General features: G+C 40.3%; 1 protein-coding gene across 2 annotated transcripts in view; it reads right to left on the bottom strand.

Moving 5' to 3' along the window:
* The window catches only part of aff4.L (AF4/FMR2 family member 4 L homeolog), a 58,515-nt gene that overhangs the window by 38,983 nt on the left and 2,474 nt on the right, over positions 1-17,058 (bottom strand). The gene's annotated exons all lie outside the window — the stretch shown is intronic.

Genomic DNA, 17,058 nt, shown 5'->3' with positions numbered 1-17,058 from the left:
TGGCTATTGCTTTCATCTAGGTGCCCTGCCTAGGAGAACACAGATTCGGAATCTGCCCTTGCCCATTTGTTAGGTTACAAATGTACTTCACTCGGGGGTGCCTGTCTCCATGGCCAGTGCTACTCTTACCTCATTTTCCCCAGACTCCCCTAGTCCCATTAGATCTCAGCATGCACAATACAGGTATGGGATCCATTATCCGGAAACTCGTTATCCAGAAAGCTCTGAATTACATAAAGGTCGTCTCCCAGAGACTCAATTTTATCCAAATAATCCAAAATGTAAAGGATTTCCCTTTTTCTCTGTTATAATAAAACATTACCTTGTACTTGATTCAAACTACGGTAAGATATAATTAATCCTTATTGGAATAAAAACCAGCCTATTGGGTTTATTTAATGTTTACATGATTTTCTAGTAGAAACCACCCATACCACAAAGCCCCCCTTAACTGCCTGACATTGCCCCCCTCCTCCCCGCACTGTGCATTAGTCAAAAACAAAAAAAAACTTAAAAAAATCTTCTGCTGCTGCTGCATATTCTTTTGGGACTCAATGCCGACACAAAGCCTGCGGGAGCTTGCTCAGTTGGGCCAAGTCAGGAATCTGCTTCAATGTGCAAATCGGTGTAGAGTCCTGGAAGATTATAAAGCAGCAGAAGATGGAGCCCTGCTGCTCTGCATTTTAGGTGTTTTTTTTCACTAATCCACAGAGCAGGGAGGGGGGCAATGCCAGGATGTTTAGGGGGTTTGAAGATCCAAATTACTGAAAGATCCATTATCTGGAAAACCACAGGTCCTGCACATTCTGGATAACAGGTCCCACAGCTGTATAGTAAAAATTGGGCATTTTCTATAATGTGCATGTGCAAATAATACCTGAGAAAATGATAAGATGGCAGCACTTATTGGGGGAAAAGGCAACAACTCCACTGGGTGATGCCTGACAAAATCAGCACTGGCCAGTGCATTTGACTTTCCGTGTCCTTAAATATTCCAACATGTCATGTTTCCCAAGATCGTGTGTGGGGTGGGGCTTGCGGATACCTTACTTGAAACTAAAGCCCTAAAGAGCATACTACCGGAGTTTTACTTAAAGGGAAAAGCACACTAAGGGTTGGGACACACAGGCCTGCGCTAAAGCACACGCAGCGCTTCACGCTTGCCTCATGAGGAAACTTCAGGCGACTTCGGAAAGCGAAGCACCGCGTGTGCTTTAGTGCAGGCGACTTTTCATTATAGCGGATGGGAAGACACGCAAAGGCAGTTCGGGGAGATTGTCGCCCAGAAGAAGAGGCGATTAGTCGACAGGCGACTAAATCTCCTCGAATGTGCCCATGTGTCTCAACCCTAAAAAGTAGAACAGGCTATAGCTGGGCGATGGGAGCGGTTTGTTTACACCGACAGCTTCTCAGTGGACTGCTGATTTGTTTTGTGCAACAGGAAGTAGAAAGTTACTTTTACATTTTCCCCGTTTAGTGCAAGAAGCAACATTCTGAATTAAAACAATAAAAAAAACTCTTTATAAGCCACCTGTTTTTATTTAACGTATGAAGACTTCTCTTTCTTAGCACTGACAAAATACTGTATATGAGGAAATAGCAGCCATGCAAGAGAAGTAGCCTGTCTGGCACCAGCTTGTGCCTTAAATAGTTGATAACAGAATTCAATTGTTTGCTGAAAGGAGATAATAAAGTTACATACAATCTCAAACTTCTTTCAGAGTTTTAGGCTAACAGCACATGCTGTGATATCCCCAGATAGATCACGTGTGTGGAGTTCCAGGAATAAGTGCAATCCGCCCGTCACTGCTGACACACACACACACGGCAGATTTTGTCCAGAAAATGTAAACACAAGCCAGCTGGCCGCTGAACCATAGCACAGAGCAGGGCTTCCAAAATGTTTTAAAAAGATACAGTCATTAGAATAAAAAGTGTTTGCTTTTGTCTAGCAATTTCTTATATCCACAATAATTTAGTTTTGGGGAAAACGCTTTACTCTGCTGCTGGAAAAAATATTGTCACTGCATTATATATTTATGATAGAGAGATATATATATATATATAGCATACTGTCTTAGGCATAGACCGAATCATTGACCTGTTTTTTTAAAATGCAAAATAAAACTATCTGAAAAGACTCCCGGTGTGCACCTCATCTATCTATTTGTTATATATATATATATATATATATATATTATATATATATATATATATATATATATATATATATATATATATATATATATATATATATATATATATATATATATATATATATATATATATATATATATATATATATATATATATATATACTGAATAAAGTACCCCCTCTTATAAATTATAAGGATATTATAAGTTACAGAGGAATTTCATGACCATATAAAAACAAGAGGCCAAAGGCCGAGTGTTTTTATACAGGTCATGGAACGCCAAGGTAACTTCTAATATCCTCATATTTTGCAAGTGGGGGTACTTTATTTATTATAATGCACAAGTTTTAGTGAGTCATGTGACAGAAATGACATCAGAACACACACACACACACACACACACTAAGTAGGCCAGGATATTTTAAATTAAAGAATGTACTCGGAGTGGGGACAGTCAGCCCTCATCAACAAAGCACTTAGGAGTTATTGAGCGTTTCAGTCATTAAATACAAGGTACTTGGCCTACTATTCTAAGAAAATCTGTTACAATGTGGACAAGTTAATCCTTTAACTTGGAAGAACTAAAGTCAGCTTAGCAGTCAATGGCTGTGCAAGATGAGATTCTAGTGCATGTTGGAAGGGGGCAGTTTTGGGCAAGCTGCCTAAAAAAAGCCTCATGAACATTCCTGGTTTTCCTTCAGCAGACAGGACGGAGTAATTCCTGCACATCCATTGGCCCACAGCTTATATCAACAGTGACTCCTGAACTCAGTGGAAAAGTTCTTAAATTACCAATTTCCATACAGAAAGTGCATGCATACATTTTGTGTTTGAGAAACTTATCATACTTAATCATGGCCTATAGCTGAGCTAACAGAATATTTTCACAATGCTTTGGAGAGTTTAGAAACAATATTGATAGAGTCTACCTTAAAGACTATGCTATAAATTGTGTGGGCGACAGTCGCAATCACCCCGAGTGCCATATCCCTAAAGGTGGCCATAAACGGGCCGATCAAACCTGCTGACAAACCAAGTTGGTAGCTTATTGAGGCCCTCCAACGGTCTTCCCTGACTGATAAGATGTTGATCGGACAGGTTTAAAAATCCAGTCGGATCGAGGGCTGAATTGGTTTGTTGATGTAGCCCTTGCTCTGCCTGCATTGCCACTATTGTGATTCAATTGTTGGGCCCTAGGGCCCATGATCAGCTAGCCATCGCCCACCTCATATATGAGCATATGAAAATCGCCAACTGAGATGATCTTTACGTGAGTGGCCATCTTCAGGGTAATGGTAGATGAGATTAGTCACCCGCAACTTCTCTTCTGTGGGCCAACCACTGTTAAACATGCAATGATAAGTTACAGTTCTGAAACTTTGAACAATAATTGTAACTCTTTCAGCTTTTATGATCATTCCAGGCTGTACTGAATATTAGGGCAATGGTGTAGATAAGGTGATCAGTCGCCCATGAAGGACAAATGGAGACAACTCTACCCCAAATGCTCCTCTACCAGCAATTAAGTCCAGTTTTCATAAAACTGTTCTAAAAATTCAGAACAATGATATTTCCTCCATTTCTTAACCTCGCTTATCTGCTTTATTGCTTTTCTGTGCAAACTGCAATACAACACAATAAGCACTGCTGAGACAGAGCCAGAATCACAGGACTGAAAAAAAGCAGACAGTCTCAATGTTTTCCAGGAAATGTACACCAATGTATATGGTGTTTTGTTTTCAATGTTCTATGCTTCCACTAAACATAATGCACTGATATCTGTTACCAGATTATGAACAAGAGAATCGAGACTTTTCATCCATTATGGATGACCCTTTTCATTTAAAGATATTTGATTTCCAGCCTCTGTGCACAGCCTATAGGGGTCATTTGCTTATCTCAGGGGCACAAGTGCTGGAGCATTAAGGAGCACAAATGTGCATGCCTTATTCCCTCAGTTACAGTTAAAAACTGTAAACTGTAAATAAGCCCTTATAGGTGGACATACACAGGCAAATAAAGCTGCAGATATCGGTCCTTTAGACCAATTCGGCAGCCTGCCTGTGTATGGGGGCCTCCTACAGGTGGTCCCGATCGATATCTAGCCACGATATCAATGGGGAAGGTTTAATTTTTCCGGTGACCAACCTGTCGGAGCCCATTGCTCCTCATTGTAATCTGATCATTCAACCCTAGGGAATGTTTGGATTACCCAGATATAGCCCTGCCGTTGGTGGGCATTTCGGGGAAAGAAACTCATTTGGAAATGTCGCCAGACGAGCGGATCTCTTTGTGTATGGCCAGCTTATGGCTCAATTTATGCAGCTCAGTCTGCACAATTTAGAAAAATACAAAACTGGTCTTAAGGTGGCCATACACAGGCGAATAAAAACTGCTGACAGACCAAGTCAGCAGCTTATCGGCCAGTGTATGGGGGCCCTCCGACGGGTTTCCCCAACAGATATCTAGCCAAAAGTCAGCCAGACGACAATTGTGCAGATTAAAATGTCCCGTCATAATGAGGGTTTGTTGATGTGGTCCTCACACCAATGTCTGCTTTTCACTTCCGGCTGGAAGAAAGCTCCATATAGATCCTATGTCAGCGAGACCACACCCAGAGTTGGAAATTCATACAAGACAACAGAAAGCCTTCCTACTTTGTGACCCTTGTGTAACCATCGCCTAGGAGCCTGGAGGTATTAAGCCTTTGTAATTCTACCCACTCAGCAAAGCATTACCTTGGGCTTCAGATAATTAAATAAATGATTCCAGCTCGCAAACCAAAGGCCTCAATCCTTTCAGCCGTTGGATCTGAGAGCAACCATTGAGACAGGTGATAGTGCTCACTGTTGCTGCCATGCAAAAGATCATAACAGCATTCAGCTTAAAGAGGTTCAACACACTACAAAGAACTGAAAGTAGTAATCAGGAATATTGGAAAATTGGAAAAAGATCAAAACTGAGTCAGACCCCATTTGCCCTAGTCTACTGTACAATCATTTTTTTTTTTTTGTGGCTCTCTATCAGAGCACTCAGAAACAAGACATGGAAAAATGATTGTGCTTGCCTGTTAAGCTTGTCATTAAAAACAATTTTAGGCAAAAACAAGATTAAACTAAAAACATAAAATGGTCATAAAGGGGAATCTAACCTTGCTGGGAAAAGTTGCCAAATGGGAATTCTTTATTCAATATAGGCAGCCTCCAGACCAATAATAAAATTATGTGTGCAGACCACAATGGGATTTGCAACCTGGCTGATTGCCAGACACAGCTTTGAGGATGACAACCTTTTGGAACCATACACAGGGACAAATCGTCGATGACTGGAGATAGCGACCAAAAATGGCCATTTATGCTTTGTGTCCACTACAGAAATCGATGGTTCTACCAGCCCCTAAATTCTGTTCTGGCCTTATGTTAAAGAAGCAAAGTTGGTACTACTGACTGTTCTTAAAGCCTATGTGGCAGGACTATGAAGAAGCAAGAAAAGGTAAAAGTCCAAAACTTTACTTGACTCCAAAATAAATTCAGAAAACTGCTTGCCAAAGTGTACAAATCAAATCACCCATGTGCCATGACCTTACGGCTAGTAATGGGCGAATCTGACCCATTTTGCTTCACCGAAAATTAGCTGAAATGCATTGAAGTCTATGACCTTTGAATTCTTTTTTTGATGTGCGACAAATTTCGCAGCATATTTTTGACACAAAACAAATTTTTTTTTTTACCCATGAGTCTATGGGGGTATTTTTTACGGCGAAACTCTGAGAAAAAATTTGCTCATCGCTATCTAGGACTAAAGACAAAAAAAACCCCCAAATGATTGAATGGGTTACTAATACAGAGTCAAATTTGCTCCAATTTGTAAATTTTCCCTGCAGAAATAAAGAAACCTTTGATTACTGAATGGAATATTCAGCGTGTACTACATTGGAAAGTATAAAGCTGTAGCTGACTTTATTATAAAAAAAATTGCTACCTAAGAACACCTGAGGAAAAAAAGAACAAATGATGGGTGAAGGTGGTATCTTCGGATGCCTCTCTGAACAACTCTCCCTTGATTATTTAGATTTTTTTAAGTATTCTTTTAAAAGAGTTCCATTTCAGCTGAAGTTGCCTTTAAATAAAGAAGATCAAGAAATAGCAAATACATTGAGTGAGCACTAGTGATGTCCACCCTAAAGGTGGCCATACATGCAGAGATCTGCTCGTTTGGCGTAACTCTTCCCGATATGCCCACCTTGAGAGGGGCAATATCAGGCTGATCCTATGGTGGGCCCTAGGGCCCAACACTCGGATCACAGCGTTGAGGCAATACGGACGGTCGGATTGTGGGGCCGCATCAACGAACACATACGGTCCGTGCCAGATATCGATTGTGGAAGCACGTTGGAGGGCCCCACACACGGGCCAATAAGCTGCTCCGTTTGTTGGCAGCTTTTATCGGCCTGTGTATAGTCACCTTAACCTAGCCTACTGCCAGCCAGACAAACTCACCAGTAGCCACAACACACAGAGTCACCAGTATTTATAGACCAGCTCCCAACTCCCCCATCTCTGATGTCACAAAGTTGGGGGGAGGGACATGTCTATAAAGGCTACTGTAATCAAGGCAGGGAATTGTAAGGTCATGGGTGGGGTGGGCAGAAGAAGAAATTGTGCCTGAAACTGCCTACAAACCCCACAACATGCATGGCCGAAATACACTTGACATGGGTTTCAGACCAAGCTGCACATCACAAGTCTACATTGAGCTCACTTTAGAAGCAAAATAGTTTGTTTTTACCAGCCAAATTCAAATCTCAGAACACAAAGGGGATGGGCCTTACAATATTTGGGCGGATCACGGGAACTTTGGAATAATTATCCATGGTCAGGTTGATTAGGGGCATGACAAATGTACACAGAATTGATTTTTTTTTATTGGTGGACCATTCTACTAGTTGGGAGTGGCAGAAGGCCCTGGTGATTGGTAAGTTAATACTTGGGGGTCCTGGGTCCTGCTAACTTAGTATATAGCTGACCCATGATAACAGATGACAGTATATTGACTGATGCTTGTTCAAATACTGGAGTTACAATCAGTAAACACATGAAATGTTAACCAGATTCCATACAACCTCAATCTGTATGGTAAGACCACACAGAAGTCATGATTGTCCTATAATTGAGATCTTTATAAAAAGGTATGAATCCATATTGGTGGCATTTAATGTTTAAATCGTTGTTTTTTTTGGCAGACTTAAGGTACAGTGATCCATATTACAGAAAATTTAGCCAAAAAACCCAAAATCCCAAGCATTCTGGATTATAGGTTCCATACCTACAGTAACCTACAGTGAGCAAAGTGGGGCAAAACTATGTACCACTGACCTTACACACTTTTAAAGGCAGTTTATTATACCAACAAGGGCTATGTGTGCAGAAAATGAGTTACTGCAGCAACAAAAATGGAATCTAGAGCATGTTAGAATTCGGTTAAAGGGGTTGTTCACCTTCCAACACTTTTCCCAGCTCAGTTGTTTTCTGATAGATCACCACAAATTACAAATTTTCTATTTTCTATGTGTCATTGTTTTTCTAATATTGAAGTGTAAGTATTATCTTTTTTTACCTTTTAAAGCAGCTCTGGGAAGGGTCGCTGACCCTGTAAACTGTTCTAAATTGAAACATTTAGTTGATACATTTCTTTGTCCCTGCTGCAGAATCACTGGGTTTCATTAAAGGAAGCAGTTAGAATTGATACAATAGTTACTAATACTCCAGAGATGATACTGACAAATGTATCAACTAAATGTTGCAAAATTGTAAGCGATTATTTAGAGTCTGCACCCTAATTACTGAGCTGCCAGACTCAAAACACCAGAGACAGAAATACACTTAAGCTCCCCATAGACGCAACGATTCTTCTTGCCGAACGACCGATTTTTGGGAAGTCCGACCAATCCTTCGAAATTATCCTGCGGTTAGTGGGATTCGAACGATCGTACATCTTACGATTTTTCGCCCGACATCTGTCAGGAAATTGATCGGCCAGGTCAAAAAATCTGTCGGTCCCAGCGCAATCCATCTATGTTTGCAGGGCCAAGCAGGCAGCTCCCCTTTGTTTTCCTGGCAAATTGGTCTTTTTAGTTGATGGTAAATTCTCAATATCTATGGCCAGCTTTTGATTTTGGAAAGACCGTAAAAAATAAATAATAGGAAGCAATTTAAAAAAATATTTATTTCTGGGGAAAAATCTGAAAACAAATGAACTAAAAAAGTGTTTGGAAGTGTTTGGGATCTCAAAAAAAAAAAAGGGTTTGAGATCCCTGCTTTAAGTAAATAAAGCAGGGATCTCAATAAATATTAAGGGCAGTGGCTGACGGGGAAATTTGTCACCCGAGATAAAAACGCACAATTGCATGCAACTAATCTCCCGAAAATGTGTCTCCATTGGAAATAATAAAACCAACGAATTGTTTCGTCCTTCCTAAGTTGCCTCGGGAGTAAACGTGGGACTTCGTGAAAAAATTGGTTTTATCGCCAGTAATTCCAGTTATTTCCAATGGAGACGTATTTTCGGGAGAAATCTCCTAGTCAGCCAGTGCCCTATAACTTTCCTACTACAAACGAATATACCTAATTCTATTGAGACACATAGAATCCTGCATCAACAGATTCCTGAACCGTTCATATCCGGTATGGAAACATTCATTTCAGTTTTCCTGAATTCACAAAGGGACCCTTCAGATCGTAATTAACATTTATTCATTAAGTGCCAAGTTATTTATCAGCGATGTACAAAAAATACTGACTGATACATTAGGTAAAGGAGGCCCTGCTCTGAACATTTAAATCTGGTCCCAGTCTAACACCATCAAAGCAGCTAAGGGAAACAATACAACAGGAAACCATTCTAAGACTGAACAATTTGAGTCCACAAACATTTATTTATTTATTTTAAATTGTGTTATGGCTTTTACAAGATTTGTAGGTAATTTCACAGAAGTCAACCCTGATTCACCTATTTGACAAAAAAATAGCATAGCAGTCACTTCCGATATGACTAGTCAGATTGAAGCAAAGTAGCCGACTGCTACAATTTATAATACACGTATTTCTGATAAAATACATGAAGCCACGTATCCAATCAGGGGCGTAAAGGTGGCCATACACAGGCAGATTAAAGCTGCCGATATCGGTCCTTTAGAGCAATTCGGCATCTTATCTGCCCATGTGTGGGGGCCCCCTGGAATGGGTCCTCCCAATCGATATCAGGCCAAAAATTGGGCAAATATCGATCAGTCAAGTTTGATTTTTCGTACAATCCAGGACCGCATCGACTAGTTGATAAGGTCCTGCGACCCGTCTGAGCCCATTCGTAGTATTGTAATACGATCATTTGGCCCCAGGGTCGAACGTTCGGATTCATCCAATATTGCCCAGCCGTTAGTGGGCATATCGGGTTAAGATCCGCTCGCTTGGCGACCTTGCCAAACAAGCAGATCTTATAGTGTATGGCCACCTTAACGATAGAGGAAGTAGACCCTGCGGCTACAGGGGGCCTAGGAGGCAAAAGGGGCCCCACAAGGCCCTAATTAATATACAATTTCAATAAATATTGGTAAAACAGGTCAACCTAAGGACATTTTGGGGGCCTGTAAATAATTTGCTGTGGGCTCAGTAATATCTAGTTACACCACTGTATCCAATCACATAATTCAATAGGATACACTGCACCTCTATAACTGTAAGGAACTCTGACTTGTGTCTAAGGGCAAGGCCAGACATGGCATTTTTACGTTTCGTTTTTAAAAAAAAAAAAAAAAGCTCCGTCAGGCGTAAATACACCACTTTCAGCATGCAGGTTTCTTTTCCCAACATGCACTTCTCATTGTACTCGTTCCCTATAATTCCACTGGCTGGAAATAGAAAACAGAAAAGCTATTTAGAAATAGAAAAACTATTTACATGCAAAATGGAGCAGGAATGATCGTCAATACACAACGTAATTACGTCACCGGGTGTAAAATAAAAAAGTTTATGTGTCATTTATCTCGCGAGATTTTGGACGCCATATTGAAAATACGCTGCGTATTTACATAAATTGTGGTTTCAAACTTGCAGATCCCATAGAGTCTATTGATTTGGTAGTTTGACGTATTGGCGTTTCTGCTAAAACAACGCCAATACTGGCGTACCGTGGCGGATTTCAGCTTGCAATCGCCCTGTGAGAATTGCCATTGTGCGTTTCCATTAGTTTCAGTGGTAGTGCAGTTTACGCTGGACGGAGCTTTTTTTAAAAAAAGCAACATAAAAGCACCACATCTGGCCTTTCCCTTAATGTGCTTTTAAAATTGAAAAAAAAAAATAAAAATAAAGGTTTGAAATAACATAAATGCATCATTCACTTATGAACTCTTTGATACAGCACAGGGTAAGTGTAGTAGTTCAAGCAGAACTATAATACGCTGCTTGACTTTTTTTGTTTTCCATGGTGTCAGCCTTTTCCTGTAATTTCATTTTGTAACGCACAGGCTCTTGGAAAGTATAAAACAGGGATTGGCAGTACATTACACAAACGTTTAAACTTTTACTCCTCCTCTGCCTCTTATAAACACTAATCTGGCTCCCAATGTCTGCATTCGATTGTCTAGCCCTGCAGAGATCCTACAGACTAGCATTCAGAGGAACTTTATTACACATTCCAAGAAAAAAGAAAAAAGGTCAAATCATAAAATCCAATCACAACACAAAAGTATAAAAGTATAATTAGACAGTTGTGTCTCAGTAATAAAACTGGCAATGCACATAATTCAGTTGTGCCTTGCTGAGATTGTGGGTCCTTGATTTGATTCTGACCCGCAAGGGGGTTTGGAGGTTCCTCCTGTATCTGGGTGGGTTTTCCTCTCACACTCCAAACTAGGGATGCACCGAATCCAGTTCGGGATTCAGCCAGGATTTGGCCGAATACTTCTGCATATGCAAATTAGGGGCAGGGAAGGAAATTGCGTGACTTTTTGTTATAAAACAAAGAAGTAAAAAATGTTTCCCCTTCCCACCCCTAATTTGCTAATACAAATTAGGATTCGGTTCGGTATTTTGTCCAATCTTTCATGAAGGATTAGGGGGTTCGGCCAAATCCAAAAAGAGTGGATTTAGTGCATCCCTACTCAAAACACAGCATCTGTGTGCAAGACGTACGGACCACATATCAGTTTGGGCTTCTACCTGTGAGAGTAAATTCTAAAACTTTCAACCAATCACCTGAGGGTGATCAGTCACATAATACAAAAGCCAGCCATTGCAGGGGTTGCACACCTTGGCCTTCATTCTCTTTTAAATTGGATACAATTAGGCTTTTCAAACTGGCATCTAGGGGTTAACTGCCCAAATGTAAATGGAAGATAAAAATTAAAGGTCATAAAAAGAAACATAAGCAACAGCAATAAAAAGAAGGCTACCAGTCACTCAAGTAGAAAGCATGTTCAGCTGTCGGCTGAATAGGAAGATAAAAAATTTAAAAAAACCAAGACCAACTGAAAAGTTGCTCAGAGTAGGCCCATCTAAAACAGGGGTGTCCAAAATGTAGATTGGGATCTTCCAGTAGACCTTTCGCTGGTGATCAGTAGATCTCAAGACACAGTCAACAAACAGCTTGTCTAAATCACCCTCCTACATCATGCTTTTCATTCAGATATATACTACGTTAAAGTTACATAAGAAATCGATGTATAAAAATAACAAACATTTTGTCATAAATCAATAAATACTTTTCAAGTAATGAAAATGCTTTTATGGATGTAGATCATAATGGCACAATGTCGCTAAAAGTAGAACTCGCATTAGTAATGTATGGGCACTCCTGATCTAAAACATACTAAAAGGGGCAGATTTATCAAGGGTCGAATTTCGAATTCATGGGAATTTTTTAAAATAGTCAAATATGAGTTTTAAAAAGGCCAGAGTATGGTAAATCTCAAAAATCTAATTAAAAAAAAAAAAAACAACTTGTATTTAATTTTAACAATTCCCTAGTTGAATTTGACAATTTTGGCCATAAAAAAAAAAAACAAATTTAATTTGAAATTTCAAATTAAATTTGATAAATCTGCCCATAAGAGTTAAAAGGCTTGTTCACCTTTGAGTTAACTTTTAGTATGATGTAGAGAGTGAAATTCTGAGACAATTTGCAATTGGTTTTAATTTTTTTATTATTTGTGGTTTTTGAGTTATTTAGCTTTTTGTTCAGCAGCTCTCCAGTTTGCAGTGTCAGCAATCCATTTGCTAGGGTCCAAATTACCCTAGCAACCATGCATTGGTTTGGATGAGAATATGGAATATTAATAGGGGAGGGTCAGAACAGAAAGATGAGTAATAAAAAGTAGCAATAACAAAACGTATAGCTTAACGGCCCATTTGTTTTTAGATGGGGTCAGCGACCCCCTTTTAAAAGTTATAGAGTCAGGAGAATAATTCATAAACTGTAAAAAATAAATAATGAAGACCAATTGAAAAGTTGTTTTGAATTGGCCATTCTATAACATACTAAAAGTTAACCTGAAGGTGAACCAACCCTTTAATTTAAAGGCCAATGTCTCCTTTAAAGAAAAACTATACCCCCAAAATGAATACTTAAGCAACAGATAGTTTATATCAAATTGAATGACATATTAAAGAATCTTACCAAACTGGAATATATATTTACATAAATATTGCCCTTTTACATCTCTTGCCTTGAACCACCATTTCGTGACTCTATCTGTGCTGCCTCAGAGATCACCTGACCAGAAATACTACAACACTAACTAACAGGAAGAAGTGAGGAAGCAAAAGGTAGAACTCTGTCTGTTAATTGGCTCAAGTGACCTAACATGTGATTTGTATGTGTGCAAAGTGAATCGTATGATCCCAGGGGGCGGCCCTTATTTTTTAAAATGGCAATTTTCTATTTATGATTGCCCAATTGCACATACTACTAGAAAAGTATATTATTATGATAATGGTTCATTTACATGAAGCAGGGTTTTACACATGAGCTGTTTTACTCAGTATCTTTTAATAGAGACCTACATTGTTTGGGGGGTATAGTTTTCCTTTAAGTGACTAGGACTGAAAAACAACAATTACTCACTGAATGCTACGTGCACTTTTGCAACCACTGTTAGGAAATAAAACATACAGGGCTCTGAGCTGTTAGTTATTATTCCCTTAAACCTGATCACATTGGGAAATTTGCGCTGCTTAGTTTTAGCAAGTCTATTAAGTCTAGAGGGTCTATTATCTAACTGACACAAGCAGTCACAAAAGGGCTCGAAGCACTGAAAGTTTTTTGGGCAGATTGAGCCAAACTTGGTTTGACAAGTGCCTGTGAGTAGACCCAAAAACGGGACAATTCTGATCCTAATTCAGATCCATACAGAACCAGATAGAATTCAACCACAAGAGCAAATCTGTTCAGAGAAGTCACATCAGCACAAGAAAGCAGCCGTCTGCCAAATTTGCTTGGTGCTCATTAAATGACTGAACCCATGTTTGTGGCAAGCAGTCAAATGTTTATGTTGGTGGGTCTCCCCACCAACTACAGTAACACAGGTGAGTGTCACTGAGTAAGACACCATCATGATGCCAATTTCCACTGCTGGTCACGCCTGCAATCCAGCTTCAGGGTAATGAAGAACCTAACCAGAATACCATAAAAGGGAATGATACAAACATAAACTGGAACTCAAGGGGGTACTTCATAACTTTCATATACAAAGAGGTTTTATTTTACTCTTGGATAAATTAATGACTTTATTCATGTGCTTCCTCAACCTAACCTTTTTTTTTTTTCTTTTTTCTTACTGCAAGCAGGTTTAATATCAGGTTTTGTCTGACTCGTGCTGGAATCAGCCAGTGAAAACGGTCAGTGACTCACAGCACGTGTGCCAAAAGCCTTCTTTCAGTTGTACACGGGACAGTTTTGGTCACGTTTATTTATTTTTTACAGTCTAAAAACATGGCACCAAAGCACCACAAAACTGCCCTCCATAGAGTTGCACTAAAATCACTTACAGGAGAAGGAAAGTAATCTGCAAGTAGAAAGAAGTAGCAAAAAGAGGATCATTCTGTGCTTGCTGGGGCTGCTACAGTTTTTTGCCGATAGGAGCACTGGCCCAGGGTGTCAGCAAAGTAAATATAACCACTTGGGAGTGCCTAGCTTTTGGCATCTCCTTTAACAAGCCAGCAATAGTTTTCTGAAACTGCATATAAGGGCAGAGACAGATTCCGGGAGATTTAGTTGGCCGTCGACAAATTGCCTCGTCTTCGGGCGACTAATCTCCCAGGACTTCCCGTCGGCTAGAATCTAAATCGACAGCGGGATGGCACACGGAACGCTTTATTTTCTGAAGTCGCCTCACGAGGAAACTTCGGGCAACTTCGGAAAACGAAGCTCTCCATGTCCCATCCCGCCAGTGATGGCAGTTCAGGATAAGTCACCCGAAGAAGAGGCAATTTGTCGCCGGGTGACTAATCTCCCCGAATCTTCTCGTCTGTCTCTGCCCTAAAGGGGGGCAATTCAGCACTTTACCAACACATTTTTGGACTACTTCAAATATCAAGCAAGATATAAACAGCTAAATAGAAAGAGATTTCTCAAATATATTATGAAAGTAGTCAACGTACATACCATAAGCACTAGCTCTTTAGGCGAGAGCCATAAAGGCATCTAGTTGTATAATGATTAGCTACACCATTAGGTATCATAAGGCATTAAAAGGGTGTGTGATGGTTAGCATAGTTTGACACAGTTAACAAAAGTTGCTGCATTTCCTGGTTACTGAGACACTCCCCAAACTGGGAAATACAAAGTACAATATACATTATTATTCATATTGCGCCATCGTCTCCTGCTGCGCTTTACAGGAATAGGGGAATAAAAACACAGTTTTGACAGTTTACACATACAAACAATAACACAGCAGATATATACATATGCAGATATACATTGTAGCATTTGCATTGTGTTAAAACAGTGGTCCCCAACCAGTAGCTCGCGAGCAAAATGTTGCTCACCAACCCCTTGGATGTTGCTCCAGTGGCGCCAAAGCAGGAGCTTATTTTTGAATTCCAGGCTTGGAGGCAAGTTTTTGTTGCATAAAAATCAGGTGTACTGCCAAACAGAGCCTCTTGTAGGCTACCAGACCACATAGGGGCTACCAAACAGCCAATAATAGCCCTTATTTGACATCCCCATAGACGTTTCCATGCTTGTGTTGCTCTCCAACTCATTTTTACATTTATATGTGGCTCACGAGTTAAAAAGGTTGGGGACCCCTGTGTTAAAACATGGTAGGAGCAGGGCCATGCTCAAAAGAGCTAAGTCTAAAAAAGGCAGACCAACATGACATAACACGTCTGAGAATACCACTAACAAGGACAACGTAGCAAGGCATTGGGGGGTCCTAAAGCAGTTGTCAAAACACAGTTCTAAAGGTGGCCATACACAAAGGCAGGAAAATATCGGGCTAATCAGATCACTCGGCCATGTACGGTGAGTTCCAACAGGGCTCACCGATAGATATCTGGCCAAAATCAGCCAGATATCGATCTGGCAGGTTTGATCTTTCCCTTGTGATTGGATAGTTGATGCGGTCTTTGTCCTGTTGGAGCCCATTGCCATTGTCCGATCGTTTGGCTCTAGGGCCACCTCGACAAACGAGCAGATCTTTCCAGATATGCCCACCAAAGGCAGGGCAATTACGGGCTAATCCAATTGTTCGACCCTATGGCCAAACTATCAGATTGCAACTGGCGCAGACGAGACAAGGACCGCATCAACTAGCCGATGCGGTCCTATATCGCAAAGGAAAAACAACTCAGATTCGGGGAGATTTAGTCACCTGGAGACTAATCGTCTCTTCTGCGGGGCGACAATCTCCACGAACTGCCTTCCGTCTGCTATAATGATTAAAAGCCTGTGCCAAAGCACCCGTGGCGCTTCGATTTCCGAAGCCGCCCGAAGTTGCCTCATGAGGAAACTTCAGGCGACTTCGGAAATCGAAGCGCCACAAGTGCATTCGGCGCAGGCATTCTCATTATAGCAGGGGAAAGGCAAAGATTATCGCTCCGCAGAAGAGACGATTAAGCGCCAGGCAGCTAAATCTCCCCGAATCTACCCGTGTGCCCCTGCCCTAAAGGACTGATATCGGCAGTTTAAATCTGCCCTTGTATAGACACATTAAGATATTACCTGAAAGGTTCAGGTTTCAGTGCGCTAAAAAAAAAAACAAAAAAAAAAAAAACTTTAGTTGCCGTATTCACCAGTCCCTAAAAGAAAAATACACTATATGGTGTGTTAACCTTATAGAATATGGCCGCGTTCAAACCCAAATCTACTCACAGAAGAAGTGTTTTTTTTAGAGACACTTTAGACATGGACGAGTGGGTCCTCTTAAACCTCGTCGGTGCTGCTGTGTTAATCTATTTATTTATTTATTTTCTAATTGGACTCAGCGCGGAGTTTTCTGCCCGATTGATTGATATGAAAGGTAGCTTCTAACTGTAGAGGACTCCTGCATATGAAGAGAACCCCGAAACTGCTCTCATTGCAGCCACCTTTGATTGCTGCTGTAGGTGAAACTCAAAGAGGTCTTATTCTTAAAATGATTCAGATTAAAAAAAAATAGATAGATAGATATAGATAGATATAGATATAGATAGATATATAGATAGATACTGCAGTCCTATAGGGAGTTATTTCTATAGTTTGGCTTCAAAATGTTTTCTTTACCTTATAGTTCCCCTTAACACATGTTCCAAAGGTATCAGCAATTAGGCTTATGCTTTACATTGTTCCCGCATGTGAGACAGAAGCGTCATACAGCACACAAAGAGAACATGTCTGTCAGTCTAATGGCTGTACCAGTGCTCAC

This window comes from Xenopus laevis, chromosome 3L (assembly GCF_017654675.1).
Source record: "Xenopus laevis strain J_2021 chromosome 3L, Xenopus_laevis_v10.1, whole genome shotgun sequence".
In the NCBI taxonomy this organism is placed as follows: Eukaryota; Metazoa; Chordata; class Amphibia; order Anura; family Pipidae; genus Xenopus; species Xenopus laevis.
This window is presented reverse-complemented; position numbering and strand designations above follow the sequence as displayed.